Source organism: Miniopterus natalensis, chromosome 12 (genome assembly GCF_054644295.1).
Source record: "Miniopterus natalensis isolate mMinNat1 chromosome 12, mMinNat1.hap1, whole genome shotgun sequence".
Lineage (NCBI taxonomy): Eukaryota > Metazoa > Chordata > Mammalia > Chiroptera > Miniopteridae > Miniopterus > Miniopterus natalensis.
In genome coordinates, this window is record NC_142092.1 from 33,955,643 (window position 1) to 33,971,544 (window position 15,902).

Consider the following 15,902-nt stretch of genomic DNA (forward strand, 5'->3'; position numbering starts at 1 on the left):
CTGATGGAATGATGGATGGAGGTTGCCCCCAGAGCTCCATGGCCTGTTTCAGCCTCTTGTGCCATTCTAGAAGCAGCGAGCAGATGGGGAGCAAAGGTTGTGTGTGAGCATCACGGGGAACATCAGAAGAAGGTCCTTGAAGGGAAGAACAATGGGCGTCTGCGGGTGGTGAGACTGCTGGCTGCTTTTATTTCCTTTGTGATTTTCTTTGCTTACCCAATATCTCTCTAATAGATATCAGTGCATTTATGATCATGCTTTAAAAAAATACTTTAAAAGAGAACCCATTTGAAGAAACTGAGAGAAACTTAGGTAAAATGAACCTAAAACAGGAAAGGAAGGGAAAAGAGTGAGGAGGGAGGGAAAAAAGGAAGGAGAAAACCTCTCATGGAAGTATTTGGGATGCTAAACTGGTCACTATCCCAGTTTTTCATCTAGTTTTATCACTCTCAAAACTAAACATTCATGTATTATCCAGTGCTAAACATGAGGAAGAAGAAAACATTTATTAAGCTTTTATTTAATTTGTAAGGACTGAAAATAATCCTTTCTGCCCTCAAGACAGCTCATCTAAACATTTATTAAACTTTCAACTTTTAAGTCAGTCCATGTGCCAGGCACTGTGCTAGGTTCTCAATTTACAGATAAATACATAGAGGTTATTGCCCTGACGGTGGCTGATAGTATAGTGGAAAGAAAAGACATTTAAACTCATGATTACAATATAGTCAGTAAGTGTCACAATATGGGCAGGGTGCCTGGGAGCACAGAGGGGAGGCCCTGGACCCTGGCTTCAGGGGACTAAGAGAGGATTCATAGGAGGAGGTGATGCCTGAGCTGCATCTCCCTGGACAGGGATAGCCGGGGAGCGAGGGCAGCGGACCCTGGGGCTCCGGGGCCAATACGAAGGCAGGGGGCCGGCGGGAGAGGGCCCTGGCTGCTGGGAGCTGAGTCACCCCATATGGCTGCAGCCCTGAGGGGCGGGCAGCAAGTGGAATGGTTAAAGACGCCAGGCCATGAGAGGTCAAAGCAGGGGGAGGCCACCGTAGGACTGTAAAGGAGAGTGGCATCCGCAGATTAGCAGTGTAGAAAGGCCCCTTTAGCAAATGAGGCAGACAGTTTAGGAGGCTGAGGAGATCTGTGCAGGAAATGAAGTCTCAGGGAAAACAGTCTCAGGGAAAATGCCAGGAAAGAGTCAGAATCAAAGAACATTAAGGAGACTGATCGGAAAGGCCTTGGGCGGGCTGTAGGATGGGGCTAAGGAGAAGCCGGGACGGCCTCTCGATTTCTGGTTTGGACAGCGAGGTGGGTGATGGTGGCCTTCTCTGCGCGGGTGGGTTATAGTAAACTGCAGTTGGAGTATATAGAATTTATGGTGCCGTAAGACACTGTCGGAACCCTGAAAGTGATTGAAAAGGTCAGTCTAGAGCTCAGGAAGGAGACCTGGACTCAAGAGGTGTTTGGGAGTTATGACGGGTGGGTTGCCGTTGAACCCATTGGTAGTGGAAGAGATTATTCAGAAGTGAGAAGAATACAGAAGACCCTGAGGAACATGACTCTTTAGAAGGCAGCCAAGGAAAAGGGAGCCTGCCAAAGGGACCGAGACGCTTCCAGAGAGGTGGGGAAAGCCAGGGATAGCAGGAAAGGAAAGCCAGGCGTGCATGCAGTCCTTGCCCGCGCTCCGTGGAAGAAAGGGCACAGCGCAAATGACAAGTGGCAGAAATGCCCAGGCCACCCATGTTTGCCTCTTTAAGTTCCTCAGGACATAAATGTCGACCGGCATCTCGTTCCAGAACTTCTGGGAATACGCGTTTCTGTTTTGCTTGCTTGACTGACCACATTACCTCCCAAAACAAAACCAGACTTCTGTTAGCAAAGAACATGAGAAGGAAGGGATTGGGGCAGGCAGATGACAGTGTTGGCCATGTGGGGCTCGCAGGGAAGGAGGACTGGTCTTTGTCAGTTCAACAGAGATGTCAGTGCCCACTGTGTGCAGGGTACTCCCAGGTCAGCGCTTCAGAGAAGTCCAGGAAAATAATGAATGGAACTGTGTTGCCAAAACAACAAGGAGTCTACGTGCGAACTGTGGGTGGTTGTAGGGAGGCCAGATGGCTGTGTGTCCAAAAGAGCATGGGAGAGGGGTAAGTGAAGGCAGGGAGTGGACGCTAGCCTTTGGAGGATTTGACCTGAGTGTGTGGGGAGCGAGAGAGGGTTGCGGCCAGAGGGCAACGTCAGGGTGAAGGAGAGATGGCAGAGGAAGGGTCTCAGGAAGGACTTGACATGCTCATATTCTGAAGGTAAAAAGTCAGATGAGAGTAAGAGGGTGGCAATCCAGGTAGAATGATGTGTGATGGAGAGAGGGCTCCAGAGAGGTGTGTGTTGGAGGGGACACAACACTCCTTAGCTGTGCATTAGAGAAGAGAGGATGGGAATCAGTGCTCGTGAATTCTCAGGCGGAAAAGGCAGCAAATGAAGGGGCCATTCATCCCTCTGTGAAGCAGGAGGCAGGATGTCGAGATTGTCAGGTAGGGGACTTAAGGAAAGCGGCTAAGTCCTAAAATAGACAGCACTGACCGACTGGTTAAGAGCCCCACTTTGGATGTGGAGAGCCATGTGCTCCCACCCTGGGCTGCCACTTACTAACCATGTGAATTCTGACAAGTTATTTAACCTCTCTGTGCCTCAGTTTTCTCATCTGTAAAATGAGGGTAATAACAGAAACCTGTTACTTGGAGTTATTGGGCGAATTAAGTAAGTTAATTCCTGTAGTACTTCTAACAGTGCCTGGCACAAAGAAGTGCTCCATATGCATAAGTCATAATGATTATTGTTAATAGGATGAGGCAGTCTGGGGTCACGTAAACACCAAGATGTAAGTGGTTGACGGAGGGTTACGAAAGCACAGCCAGGAAAGCACTGTGTTCTTCCTGGATGGAGGGACTCAAGGACGTCCTCAGAGAGCAGAGACACTTGACTGATACACAGGGTCACGGAGAGGCCGTTTCAAGTTGAACAAACACTGTGGGCACAGGCCAGGGCTTCGAGAACCCTCCATGCTGTGGAAGAGCTTGCTCTCCCGAGGCTTGAGAGGGAGCACGTGGGCAGGGCTCAGTGTGCAGAAGGTCACCTTCCACCTCTGAGAGGGGGCGAGGGTCTGCAGGGGAGCAGTGAGCCCAAGCTGGGCAGGACCTTGAATGCTCTGACCCTCTTCTGCATCCTCAGGAAGTTTGGAAGCAGAGCAGTGAAGGATCTGCTCTGTCTCTCAGTGCTTTAGCTGGTGAGAGTAGCTGATGATGATGATGATGATGATGATGATGATGCTAAATCTATGGAGTGTATACTCTGTCCAAGGGACACTGTAAGTACTTTACATATTGCACACTGCTCACAACTGCCCTGTGAGGAACAAAGGCACACAGATTAAGTGACTTGAAGAGGCCATACAGCTGGCGAAGCAGGGAAGTCCGCCTCCAGAGCCAGTCCGTGACCACCACGTTGTCACCACCTCTCCCTTTAGGGTGTGGCTCAGAGGAGAGGGTGATGATCTCAGTTAAACCTATGGCAACTTGTCCATAGCATATTTTCTGTCTTAGTCAAGGAGGGTTTGGCTGTAAGGATTAGAAGCCCCACAGAGAGCTCCAGTGAAGGGTGGGTGTATTGTTAAGATGCAGGGGCCCTCCCAGAACCCAGCTGCTAGCTGGGGAGTATGGCTAGATTCACGGGTCTGGATGTTGTCAGGCAGTAGCACTATCTCTGCTTATCTGTCTGGAAAAATGGGGCTTTGTGCATCTTTCTACCATCTGAAAAATTCTTACAGTTCTTAGATTTACTCTTCTGTGACTACCTGACAGGGCAAGTCTAAGGCCCAACGCCTGCTGACCCACCCAGTCCCTGTGTTGTGGAAAAGTTCTCAACGTGGATAATCCGGCCATGTAGCCTGAGTCACTTGTCCCTCCCCAGTTTATATCAAGGCTGAGATGGGTGGCGAAGGGCACACCTGGGCAGGGAGACAGCTGCTCCTACAGCTCCCATGATCCTCTAGTTAATGAAGCTTGAAAACTTAGTCATCCTGGATGTAACCCCATATTCCCTCAGACCCGGTCGGCGCCCAGGTTCTGAGGAAGTTACGTTGTTGACACCACACAGGGCTCCTTCCTCTCAGTGTCCAGCTTGATCTCGGTCATCCGGGTTCTCAGCACCATGATGCCTGCAGCAGCTGCCAGGTTCACGCTTCAGATCTGCACTTACCTTCTCGTTTCATCTTGTCTTCTGTTAAGCAAAGATCTTACTGGCCTACTACTCAAAAGCCTGCAGCAGATGTTCCCTAATTTGTCATACCCAGGGTTGGCTCCAAGGTCGTCTAGCCAGGGACTAATCGCTGTCTCCAGCTTGATTTCCCATCATTGGGTGGGAACCCTGCTCTCCCACCAGGCATGTCTTTCCCGGACAGACCAGCCATTCCCTTCTACCTGCTGCTCCTCCCTCCCGCCCTGACATCTCGTCCATCCCTTAGGACTGCTTGCTCTAGACCTCTGTCACCTCCCTCTCCTCTGGACAACCCCTTCGAGTCTTGATTCTCCCATTAAATTATTGGTTGAAAACAGCTCTCTGCTGGATATGTCTCAGACCTGTACAGAGCCAAACACATATCAAACACTTGGGAAATTTAATATCAGTGATTAATAGCTGATTTATGATCTCTTGGCCTTGGATTTATTTTTAAACTTTTAAATTTTTTATTGCATATTTTAGAACATTCCATGTCAGCCCTCTGACTGTGATAAGTGAATACTTGTTAGAGGCAAAGCCAAGCAAAAAGCATCAACTCCTAATCCTGTTAAAGGCTCTCCCATTACTCCCTGGGCCGGCGTTCTGGCTTCCCTTTTAATTGCCTTGACAACAGGGCCATCTGACTCGTTGTCCTTTCCCCAGAGCCCCGTACACGGGGGTGCTGGGAAAGGCTCAGTAAAGACCCTTCTGGGTGAGGATGTGTCATCTGTGGTCACCTCTTTACTGTTTTCGCTCTATCCAGACATTTATATTTGATTGATACCACTTTTATTGTGTTGACAATTAAGTTATTTGTCCAGACATACAGAGAATGTTTGGTTGGACAACATTTTTCTCCTGCTCAATCTTTTTCTACTGTTTTCAGCATTCTCCATCCCCTCTGGCAGTGCATTTCTTTTGCGCTCTTACCTAACCCTCTGTGTTTTTTCAGACCTCCCCACAGACACACAGCCCCCCCAAACGCCTCATTCAGAGGACGTTCTTTGGGGTAAACTACCAGCTGTCTTTTGTATTTGGGGCATACAGGAAGGAGATCAGTGTTCTGACTTTCTCAAAAGAAGATGAAATAGGCCCAGAAATGCCTTGTAAAACTGCTGCAGGAGCAAAACCAAATAGATTTTGGTTATTTACATCTGAGTCCAAACATTTTCTACCGGTCATTAACTGGCTTTAATTCATGTATGGTTTATACAGCTATTATTGTAATAATTGAATAATCCTCGAGGCATATACTCTTAGCAGGAGGAAAATAGCTGAACAATAAAAGGTGGACAGAAAGCATAATCTAGTAAATGAAAACAATAAGAAATTTTACAATGTAGTAAAAGTATAATATTGGGAAGTCTATGTGGTGTCAAATGTCTAGCAAAATCTGGGGAAGAAAAAAATTGAGTATTATATAGAGGCAAAGAGTTCAACTTTGTGAGATCTTTAGTGATGACCCCTGATGTCTCTGGGAAGAAACAAAAAAGTAACAGTGCTTGTTAAGTCTTCATGGATTCTTTCCCATATGCCCAGTGGAAGGTCAGGTCTCATGACCCCGTGTGTATTTACTCTACTGACTCTCAGCTTTCTTCTGCCACCTCCCAACACTACCACCAAACACACACCATCACATGCTATGTGTCTTTGTGTATTTAAAATGAAAATCCAGACAGGAGAAGATTGTGCAATAATGGCAATTTCAGAAAAGACTGTGAGTTACACTGGTCTGAAAGCAACATGTCCCTCAGTTGTTTTCATGGGTCCTTTCTTCTGTCTGATTGCAGTGAAGACTTGGTTTGAAAAGACTTGAGAATTCTTTTAGCATGTTTGTTGGGAAAATGAATTACAAGTGGTTCATTTTATGCTGCGCCTTTTGTCATGGCATTTATAATATAGCTATTCGGTTTATTTGCTGTGTGAGAACCATTCTGCAAGTTGATGAATGTGCTTTATGAGAGAATCTAAGAGCCCTGCAATTTGTTTTGATTGGTCTCAAATTGGATTCACAGCTAGCAGGTGCCATCATTTGGAATTGGTTTGGACAGTAGCTTGTTATATAAATATTAGATACATGAAATGAAACCTCCTGTAAATTAATCTCAGCAGTAAGAATAGGGAACCTATACATTGACTACAAGAGCACCGTGGTTCTAGTTTTACAGCTTCTGAGCATACAAATGTGGAACCTACCAGGTGTCTGAACATACGTGCGTATAGGTGTCCTCCACTATCAAATATTTAATGTGAAGATTTTCTGCATTTCATTGAGAGTCTATGCAGATATTTTGAGGAAATAAATCTGAGCCTATGCTTTCTTAGCACAGCAGAAATTTCTCCTGGTCTGAAAAATATAGACATTTATACTTTGGAAACAACGTCAAAGGTGTTTTCAGTTTGGTTTATTTTTGCCGCTTCTATTTCAGCCTTGGAAAATAACCCATCGCATTTTTAAGCCTTAGATTTTTCCTGCTGTTTTGTGGCATACCCTGGAAGAAGGCCCGCAATAATCCTTACCTCCCGAGCAAACTATTCACAAGGCCAACGTTTTCCTAAGAATGGCTTTTGAGGTTTCCGTGAGTCCATATACACTTTCAGAAATGCGTTTTTACTCAGGCAGAGGATTGAACAGGGACTCACGATTATAGGTGGAATGCGGGATCCAGAAGGCTGTCCATAACCCCTTAGGGAATATCCTAAACCTCGGGCTCCTTCTGGGCAGATTATTTAAACGCAAGCCCCTTGATCTCAGAGCACACCCATGAAAACATGCTGAAGACCTCTTCATGTTGGGTCTTTCTCTAAGCAACAGCCAGGCTGCCGGGCATTTTCCTCACCCCCCCCCCCAACCTGGTTTCCTGGGACAACTTCTCTAAGTCCCATCCAGTGTCCCTCATAAAGGAAGCTTTCCACGATCCCCACGGGCTGACTTGGGCAGTTTCTCCTCTGAGAACCCAGAGTACAGCACATGTCACATTGTATTGTAGCTGTCCCCACATCTCTCTCTCCTGTTGATGTGAAATTTTTTGTTTGTTTGTTTCTCTTTTTATTTCAATTACAGTTTACATTCAGTGTTACTTTGTATTAGTTTCAGGTGTACAGCATCTTGGTTCGACAATCATATACTTCACAAAATGTTCTCCCCAGTATTTCCAGTACCCACCTGGCACCATACATAGTTACTACAATATTGTTGCCTGGGGTGATGAACACAATACAATATACAGATGATGTAGTATAGAATTATACCCCTGAAACCTATATAATTTTATTAACCAATGTCACCCCAAGAAATTTAAAAAATATTACTGACTGTGTTCTCTATGCTGTACTTTACATGCCATGACTATTTTGTACCTACCCATCTGTACTTCTTAATCCCTTTGATGTGACTTCTTTGAAGACTAGGATCTGCCTTTGCATTTATGGCTCCAGGACCATTGCCTGGCATATAATACTCAATAAATGTTTGTTGAATGAATGTGAGAGTGAATTAATTTGCTGGCAGATACTGAAAATGAACTCAGAAGAGCATAATTTAACCGTAAATGATTAACATTAACATTCAGCTAGGACCAAGGCCAAAATTATTTTTTCATTGCTGTCTTTATGGGGAAATGTTCTAGGAAATGTTACCATGTGCAGCCTGAATGGCGTGAACCTTTGAATGTGGCTATCTTGTGGAAGATCAGTTCCCATAGGGCAAGCTGCACTCATGATGGTCAAATAATGAGTGAGTCTCCTCCTCATTCCAAGGAGGATCTGAGGTGAGGCTCTACCCAAGAGACTTGGCAATGGCACCAAACCAGAAGCACTACCTAATGGAGTCAGCAAAATTCATGGTAGAAGAGAAGTGGATGAGAGGCCAAGGTCACAGAGAGTTAGTAGCAGAGATGGACATAAAACCCAAACCTTCAGAGATGAATTGCAGTGTTCTTCCCATGGGTGCTTGTAGTTTGCTTCATCAGTGTTTAAGGAAGCGTTTGTTTTTATGGGAAGACCAGCAAGGACTCATGGCTAGTGTCCCTCACCTCTTGCATCTACATGCTGGCCTACTTACCTGGGTAATTAGGTAATTAGTCATTTCCCCCCTCATTTGGTCTTGCATGAGGACCAATCTCATCTGTGGTGAATTAAAAATATACCAACTTCTATGGCACTAGCTGGAGAATTAGAGGTTGAAAGGGTTGCCGCTGAGCAACTTGAATATGGCCCCTAGGTGCAATATATCTGGAACTTTTGGTAATATAGAGTTTTTAAAATCTCCCCTGCCACTTTGTAAACTCAGGAATGCCCTCTAGGTTGAGACTCACTGATGTAGAACAAGTCTTACAAGAAATCGTTACAGAAATTAGTATTTCTGGCTAACCTTTCTATGGCATTATGAATTGAAAAACTGCACTTCAATATTTATTAGACTCTTACAATTGTGTTGTCAAAGAACTAGGAGAGAGTGGGTGGTATGGGGGAAAGAGACAACTCTGATCAAATCTCAAGCTCGCCACCTCTGACTTGACCCCAGGCAGGTTATCCCCAGGCACAGCCTCACTCCTGCACTTAACGAAGAGGCTTCAGTAGACCCTAGCCACTTTGTAATGGTCTGTTTGAGTCCTTTGAAAATCCCCAGTCACAAAAATAGCTCCTAACCTACCTCCCAGTCCACATTTCCTTTGAGACTCATGTTTCTTGCTTATATCATTAGCTCATATCTGCTTTTCCACTTTCCTGACAGTTTTATATCTCATTCTGTGGCCCATTGTTGGCCTGTTTGTCCTCAGAGCCATTCCTCACTCTTCCCCTGTTCTGTATCCCAGGGCAGCCATCCCCTGTAGGATGCATTTCTCAGGCTCCCCGTGTCCGATGGAAGCTGTAGACGGGTATTGGCGGCTAGAGGGTGTGAGGGAGAATCCAGGTGTTGTCCCCACTCACTCTGTCTTGGGTGGTGTCTCCAACAATGACTGTTTCCTCCATGCCTCCAAACATGCCCTTCCTTCCGTAGTCCCAACTGCTGCCAGTCAGCCCTCACCAAGATGGTCCGGACCCAGCGGATACCTTCAGCTTCAGTTGACATTCAATATTACTTTATCAGCTACCTCCAGCTTTTGAGATCTGTTACCAGCCCCTCCTCTTGGTGTGCCTCTAACTCTAAAAGCAACAGTGGCTTCCTGCTGATGTTAATCTCTGCATGTCATCACCATCTCTTGCTTAACTTTTCAGCTCACCCATCACTTTTATAACTAATACTATGTATTAAATTTCCTCTCTTTAACACACCCAGAATGGTTTCTGTTTTCCCTGCTGGACCCTGACAACTCTTTTGAAGTGAAAAAACATCTTTTATTGCCTTTGCTAGTCAGAGTAGCTTCGATGATCCCACGCCTATGAAGCATGCTGAAAACACTGATTCCCCAGACTCACCATGCAGCGGTAGTGATTTAGTTGTTTTTGGTGCATGGCCCAACAATCTGAATTTTCAAAAAGCTCCCCAGGTGGTTCTAATGCCCAGCATTGGTATAGAGAACAGCAAACCCAGGCTGCGTGCTGGGGGGCGTCCCCTATGTTCATTCACCCACTAAGGGCTTTACTTCTACAAACTCACAGCAAGAGCCTTGGCAAAATTTAAAATGACTACATCCCATGGATGTTACAGGACAGTCCATTATAAGTGTCAGAACAGCACAAGCTAAATTGGAGAATGTCAAGGGATCATTTGCAGAGTTAAATGAGATCATATATTTGACAGCATCTCACACATAGTTGTGACTGAATAAATGATAGTATCCCCCCTTCCCTCAAATTGAGGAAAACGTAGAAATGTAGAAAGCATTGAAATACGGTAAGCTATTTCTTTCTGAAGCTAACAGAATCCAGATACTAGATACCAATAGATAAGCAATAAAATAGTAAAAATAATATATCCTTTCCTGGCATATATTAATGTTAGCGGAGCTGGTGTCTTAACAGTCTAACCATATGACACCATAAGTTGGCTCTATTTAATGTCAGAAATAATTTAAGAAAATAAGTTCACACTGGGAGTCTCGTGTTAGATTCCATATGAATACATTTCCCAAGGAGACCTGAGTCTTATGATTATTCCCTTACTTGGCCACTAGAATTTCTACATTCCGGGCTGTTGCCAGAGACTATAACTTTCAGTGCTTCACCATCCAATTCTTATCAACAGTTGGTTATGAGAAACAATATTCATGAAATACTGCCTGAGAGCTGTGCATTCTGTTCATTCTTCATCTAGATAGCCTAAATATTATTCATGGTTTAAGTCAACTCATCAGATCTCTATGTAATAACTTCTTTTCAGCTTCCCTTTAAAGAGCAGGATTAATAAAAATACATCTATCCCTATAGGATTTTTTAACTGTTAAAAGGGAAAACTTTCATGGGTTTCTAGGCAGAGAAAACCAGTAAGTTACCAAGACAGGAGCATCAGACTAGCTTGAAATTACTTATCTGTAAGCCAAGAAAGAAGACGACATCAATACCATATTGATAGAGAGATGGAAGGGCTGTGAGCCAAGAATCCGGTACTGGTCAAGAGATGCAGTCATATATGAGGAGGAAAGAAAGACGTTGGAGTAACACTGGACGTGGACATGGAGTGTCTCAGAGTGGACCATCCATGTGTCACTTCTGAGAAGTGTTCCAACCAAATGAAAATTGAATCCGAACAGGGTGTCGGGATACGGGAAGGTGAGGAGCCAAAGCAACAACAATGAGCAAAGGACCTTATAAAACTTACGGCCAAGGCTGAATAAATGACCATAACGGGACTGTGGACTCTAAATTATTGATTAAGATTTCTTGAAACAGCAGCACCATGTTGACTAAGAGGTTTTAAATTCCAAGAAATTAATCATAAAAAAAATCTGAGTGCATATAAAAAGAGAAAACCTTCCAACTTTATGAAAAGTATTAATTCCTAATACCAAAGCCTGAAAAAGATGTGATAACAATCACTTCATTTCAATCATGAAAATACCCTTTTTAAAATGGTAGCAAATTAAATCCAAGTTAGTGCTTGTTCTAGAGATACAAGGAAATCTCTCAATGTTACATGTTGATACAACAGAATAAAGAACAATGTATGGTTATTATATCAACTGATGCAAAAAACACATTTGATATAATGTAGTAGACATTCCTAATAAAATTAAATTAAATTAGGATGTAGCAGAAAAAACTTACTATGCTCTCAAACAAACAAAAGCATCATGTTGGATGGCAGCTACTGCAGGATTATGTTATAAATGCCTGGCACTACTACTGTTTCTCAATTTCTGCTACTCAACATGGTTTTAGAGAGCCAGTGACTACATTAAAAAGAGACATAGAAACAAGCTATATAAATACTTGTAGTGATGTGATTGAGATTCTACTTAAAATCTTTAAAAATCCTATAAGTGGACTTGGCAAAATGACTGGGTGAACAATAATAGATGAAACCCAGTTGTTTTTCTTTCTGTGAGTTAATAACTGGTTTAAAATGAAAACAGAAAAATCCCTATTTAAAAGAATGACAAACTGAAATATTTGGGAATGATTTTAGTAAGACATAAGACAAATCCCAAAAGTAAGATGGTAGTAAAAGATATCATATTTCTAGAAATTCAGAACTATACCCATTTTGAATGAGAAAACTCAAAATTCCAAAAAGAACAATCCTTCCAAATTAGTTGTCTAAATTTAATATAACTCCTGTCAGAAGCCCAACTTGGAAGGGGGACATATTGTCAGATCAATCAATTATGATTTTGAAGTCCATCTAAAAATATAAATGTGAGAAAATTGCTAATCTTGGAAGAAAAATTGTATGGGGAACCTGTACCAATAGATATCAAAGTATATTGTCATATTACTGCATTTAAGACAATATGATATTAGCTCAGGAATCAATAAGCAAATCTTTGGGACATAGTAAAGAGTCCAGAAATAGATTGAGATACATAGGAAAAGGTGATATATGCTATAGGTGGCATGCCTTTCTAGTAAGGAAAATGATGTTGGGGCAATTAGTTGTCTATCTGGGAGATCATGAGGTCAGGTTCCACTTGGAGTTAAGATCTTATGTTCAAAATGGAAAATATAGGAGAATACATGTATAACATCAGGTGGGGGGGAACCCGCCCAAGTAAGATCATAAATCCACAGTCCATAAAGGAAAAATTAGCATATTTGACTATGCAGATATTGAAAATACCTACATGACAAGACCACATAAAGCTGAAAGATTAACAGTAGCTTACAATTCATGTGGCAGAGTTGGTGTTTCATATCCTGGGATATTTTGCAAGTTGATTGTAAAAGGAAAAAAGATAAATAGCATAGTCTAAAATAGGCAAAGGGCATGAACTGGAAATATAAATCACCAGTAAACCTGTGAAAAGGATCAGCCCCATTAGCAGCAAGGGAACAAGAATCAAAATGACTGGCATGCCCTGATCTGCCCATCAGGTTGGCAAACATGTAAAGGTGGCAAACACCCCGTGCTGGTAATATGTCAACAGGCGGGCACTCTCCACGCACCACTGGGCGATTGCTTCACACTTTCTACAGAAAGGAATGTAGCTATGGTCCTTCAACCAGTCAATGCACTTACCGAGTTTGGCCCAACTTGGAGGATTCTTTCCCACAGAAATGAAAGCACTAGCACTTTAAAGGTGTTTGAATAAGGCTGTTTATTCCTGCTCTGGTTTTGGTCGCCAAACCCAGAAACGGTCTGAATGGTCATCCAGAGGGGAGTGGCTGATTGAGCGATGGCATATCCATCTTGTGGAATATATTACAGTTATTTAAAAATGAGACAGATAAACATTTGAAAAAATATGAAACATTGGAAAGAATAAGCAGAAAAAAAGTGTGTGTGTGTGTGTGTGTGTGTGTGAACAAGCATAGGGAAGATCTTGGAAGGGTATACAACAAACTGTTAACATTGCTTATCTCAGGGTGGGGAGATACAAGCGGGTCTTTATCATTTTTCTTTTGTACGTCTCTGTTTTCAAATTGGTTACCATGAGTAAGTTACCTCTTCTGTACAAAAGCATTATTACAGTAAGGGATGTTGGGTGAACCCTTATTGGAGGTTGTGTCATCTAAACGACCCTTACGAAAGTCACAGTTGAAAAACTGTGCACACACCACATGGGGCCTCCTTTAGGAAGAAGCACAGGAGAGACCCCTGCTCCAGCCCCCAGCCCCCGCTACCTGTGGCTCCCCTGGGCAGCTGGTTTGCTTTTGTCGCGTGGACGCGGGGCATGGGGGCAGCTGATCGTTCCTTCACTGGGAGCCTGGCGGGCAGCTGGAGCCTGTGGGTGGCGCGGCCTGCGGCCTGCGGCCTGCGGCCTGGGCAGAGCCGCGCGGTGGCCTCACCTTGCTCCCCCACCGTTGTTTTCCTCTCACACGCGTTCCTTCCTTTACTTTAGTTTTAACCTATTGCTTTTATGTATCCCAGTAGCCACCTGTAATCCTTTTGGGGGGACGAGGTGGAGATAGGAAAAAATAGTGACCAGCGATTCTATTTCAACAGGAACCCGGGGAGGAACACAGTCCCAACAATGAATAGACTGCCCGTCACCACCACCACCAGATGACTTGCCATTTCATTTACTAAGGTAAGGAAATACAGTCAACGTTTTAAGTTAATGCCTACTGACTCGTTATAAAGCCCTTACCTCTTTCATTTTATACTTGTTTACAAAGATTCTAAACCGTGTATCTAGTTCACGACCTTTAACTTTGACATTATCAAATTTAAAATAAGCAGCAAGCAAATGGAAACAGGAAATTTTGTGACTGTCAGTATGCCTAAAGGGGTGGGACCCAGGAGATGTGGTCTCTGCTATTAATTATTGCATGTGGTTAAAGTTTTGAATAGCAGTAGTGTTTTCCTTATACTTAAATATAGCAGTGCTTCCCGCAGGGTACTCGGACGAAGAACAGACTGACAGCTGTCAGAGCAGAGGGGGGAGGGGGCTGGGTCCAAAAACACCTCGCAGACAGCAATATGGTCATGACCAGAGGGAAATGGGGGGGGGGTAGGAGAGGGTAAGGAAGGGGGGTAAATGGTGATGGAAAGGGACCTGACTTGGGATGCTGAACACTCAGTACAGTATACGGATGATGTAGTACAGAACTGTACCCCTTAAGCTTATGTAATTTTATTAACTAGTTTAACCCCAGTAAATTCAATTTAAGAAAAGACTATAGCATATATATAATGAAAACCCAAAGCATCGTAATCCCATCATCCAGAGATAATCACCAGGATTTCTATGAATTTCTTTTCTCCTTCCTTTTATGTGCATACAGAGATATATATGATTATAAAGTTTTTGAAAACAATGATTTTAATCCATACTTACTGTGGCTTTCATAATTATAAGTGATACACGTAACTGGTGCAGGAACATAGCAGGTCTAGGAACAAAGAGTCGTTGCCACTGTCACCATTTTAATAGCCGTTTGCAGTTGACCAGGGCACCCTAGGCATCGCCTTTGCCTCCCACACAGACGCCTTGGTTCATAGGTTCGTGTGACCTTTGTTAAGCATCACCCTGCAGGAAAAAGCCTTGGCATCTAGGTGACATTTCATGACTTCCCTTCATTATCATTATCTGTTTTGTGCTGCTTAAAGGGAATTGTTTTTAAAAAACAGAAGTTGACCTCTTCCTCTCCCCCTCTTCCCTGCTGTCCAGTCAGGGGTGATTTATAAAATAATAAAGTAGACCATCTCTTCGTCTGTCCTTCATTTATGCCAATTAGTCAACTCCTCATTATGGCTGTTTTTTCAAGGACCCTTCAGAGTTGCTCTTGAAGTTTTGGGGGTTTTAAAAGCTGCAAAGTCTTAGAAGTGAAGTTACTGAAATGGCATTCTTTAGGGGAGTGTTCATTCTGTTGGCCCTACTCTTCTTTACTATCATTAGTACAAACTAATTTGGAGACACAAACACACCCTAATATGGAAATGAGCTAAAGCTTTGTATGGACAATTCGCTAAAGGAACATAAAGAAACAAACATGACAAGAAATGTTAACCCTTACTATTAATCAGATAAATGCAAAGTAAAATGGTATTTTTGCCCAAAGTTAAATTGGCAGTGTCTTGTTTGTTTGTTTTTAAATGACAATACTTGGTGCTGGCAGAGATATAAAGTAGATATGTTTTACCCAGTAGTCATTGTACTGGGAGTCTGTGGAAGCTCTAATTAGACATGCTGTTGGAATAAGAACACAGAGTATAGTTTTATTTGTAATAGAAAAATAGGATGCATCTGGCATGTCCATTAATAAGTATTAAATCATGATAAAAATTTATATTATTATTCAGACATTAGAAATTATTTCTAATTACTATTTAGTGATACAGAAAAATGTTTATGATATAAAGGTAAGTGAAAAGGGCAAATACAAAGTTGTATACAATATACAATTCCAGTTTTGTTAAAAATAAACACATTTAGAAAAGATCAAATGGTGAAGTAGCCAAATATTAACAATTATTATTTCTGGATAGTTGGATTAAAGGTGATAGTTTTATTTTCTTCTTTTTATTTTGTCAAATAAAATACATGTTTTACTTTTCTTAGCATAAAACAAGTATCACCTTTAATATT

The 15,902-nt window shown here is 42.8% G+C and overlaps 1 protein-coding gene across 1 annotated transcript in view; it reads left to right on the top strand.

Annotated features, from left to right (window-relative positions):
• Positions 1–15,902, top strand: part of PIP5K1B (phosphatidylinositol-4-phosphate 5-kinase type 1 beta) — a 192,369-nt gene that overhangs the window by 16,647 nt on the left and 159,820 nt on the right. Inside the window, exon 2 of the mRNA XM_087822695.1 lies at positions 13,817–13,901. The gene's annotated coding sequence lies outside the window, so the exon portion shown is untranslated. The remainder of the gene's footprint in view (positions 1–13,816; positions 13,902–15,902) is intronic.